We start from the raw sequence: 2516 nt of genomic DNA on the forward strand, positions 1-2516 counted from the left end.
TGTAGGATCTCAAACAGCATATTTAACTGATAACAGCTCTTCTCAAGTTGACTTAATGTTAGATTTTGCATTCCTGTTAGTGTCATGGCGCTTAGGAGATGTCTGAATGGCACTGAAGAATCACACTGAAACACTATTTCTTGAGCTGCATGTGAATAACAAATGTAAGTTGATCATATAAATCAAGCATACTTAGCAATTTGTAAACGTTGAGGAAATTCACTAAATGCTTTTGAGTGATCTGCGTTACAGATAATCAAATGTTACACAAGAAATGCCTTGCTTTATTGGCCTTTCTGGAAAGATGGGGGCAAAGATGGTGGAGTTACCACCTTGGGAAGTTTGGATTGTGTGTTTATTGCAAAGGGGGAAACAAAGACAGTGTAATGACAGTATTCTTGCGTTAAAGATTTTTCTCATTCCTATAGTAGTGCAATGGATATTTTTCTTGATTAGGTAACACAGCAGAACTCACTTAAGTCAGTTTTCTCAAATTACTTGCCATTGATTTAAATTACTGATATCAAAAAAAAGGGGGGGGGCACATTTTTTAAAAGAAATTAACTTTCCAGATTACCCTGCAGTTTCAAAGTTTGCAAATTAATTTTTTAATTGCAAACTATATTCTTAATTCTTTGTAAGATACAACGGATCCTTTATCTATGAATTTTGTTAATCAAGGAAGCGCTTCTCAGTATTGATAACTTTTTAAACAAAACTTAAATGCATGTAAGTACGTTGTATTTATAAATGCTAAGGAAAATGCTTTTTTGTGCCAAAGAAGTTTCATAAATTGTTTACATGAGTAGCTGCAATACAAGACAGATTTTTAATTCTTGCTTACTCTTAGGTGTTTATAGTATGTCACTACCCTCTGTATGGCTTTAGTTGATTTGCCTCTTGTAATGGTACCTTGTCACTACTACTATAATCTGGTCATCTCAGGGTGGGCTTGAAAGAAAGAGGATTCATTCCTACAGGAACTGAGGCTACGTGTCTCTGGAACTCAAGGCGCTGACGGATTTAGCTGGAGAAGGTCCAAGATAACATCTCAACTCTCCAGTCCACAGTGCAGGAGGTCCTTGCATCTGTGGCAGGGTAAAACAACTGCTGATGGCATTTTAATGCAGATTTTTAAAGCACCTTAGCAAAATCCACCAGACCTTGTCTTTCAAGCCTCCATGTACCCACCCAGTTAATTTCTCTGTAATAAACGCTGACCATTAAATCCTTTCATATACTGTCAGAATGTCTACTACTTCACCTAATTTATATTTATTGTTATCACATTAAGCACCTGTTCTCTCATGGCAGTTGAGTTACATTATCAAATACTAATTTGTAAATTAGGGGTGCATTTTTACTACAAATACAGTGAGGGAATCCAGTTTACATCAAGGTACAGCAATTTAATTGGTCTTGTTTGCTGTTAAACACTTCTACATCCTCCTACATCAGTACTGTGGAGGGGGCTATAACCATGATCTGCAATCATGTTTGCTGATGGCTCTTTTCTTGGAGCTACTGGTGTGAAATTCACGTGTCATTTAACTTAAGTCTTTTATGTAGTCTGACACTACTGTGAGTTTCTGGGTTTCATTTTGTGCTTGGGAAAACAGTTATGTGTGTCTTTCTCAGTTCTAAACATTAATTATTTTTTGAAAAAATGGAAAAAAATGCCAAAACTGTATGTTTTGTTGCCTTGTTGTTCCATAAATGTTGCATGTAAATTAAACTTTTTGTATCATTGCTAATTACTAGGTTTTGTCTCAGTTTTAATCATGCAGGATAAAATAAGACCATTCGGCAGATTACAGTATTACTGAGCTTGTAGGAAATTCTTCTCTTGCAAAACAGGGACACTTTGTTTTCATTGCTGTATTTCATTCAATGTGGTCCAAAATCTGCTGTTTCTACTAACTTTCTGTAAGGCCTTATTTTGAGGTTTTTGTGTAAAATTACTCTGAAAATCACAGTGCCAGAACAGTGGCACATGTTTCGTATGGCAGTACCTCTTGCCAGCACCATATGCTGTAACTTTATACCTAATGTCCCTATACTTAGGGCATTTTTCAGAGTGATGAACTTTCACCAAGGCCAAAGAGATGCTGGGATGCCTTCTTCACAGTAGAATGGGACTGGAGTCCAATTCTTGTGTAAAGCACACCCGGATGTTGGTGTCTTAATGACCTGACTACTGAGTTGCTTTTGCACCAGCACAGGCGAAAAATAAACTTCAACCACTTTATTGAAACTGCATGAACAAAGGGAAATAGCGAGGGTAATTAGAAAATAATTTAATTATCAAAAATCATACAAAGGAGGCTCTGATGCAGTAAGTCAATTGCCTACAGGCAAGGGATATGTTGCAACTGTTCATACCACGTGTGTGCAGCGCATTGTAGCAGACAGTGGCTCCATCTATTACAGGAAAGTAAATGTGCTTTTCCCTTCAGATAGATACATGCTGAGTCAAACTGGCATGGAACTGCTGCCTTGGACTTCCAGAGGGCAGA

Source organism: Buceros rhinoceros, unplaced genomic scaffold, assembly GCF_000710305.1.
Source record: "Buceros rhinoceros silvestris isolate BGI_N320 unplaced genomic scaffold, ASM71030v1 scaffold16192, whole genome shotgun sequence".
NCBI lineage: Eukaryota > Metazoa > Chordata > Aves > Bucerotiformes > Bucerotidae > Buceros > Buceros rhinoceros.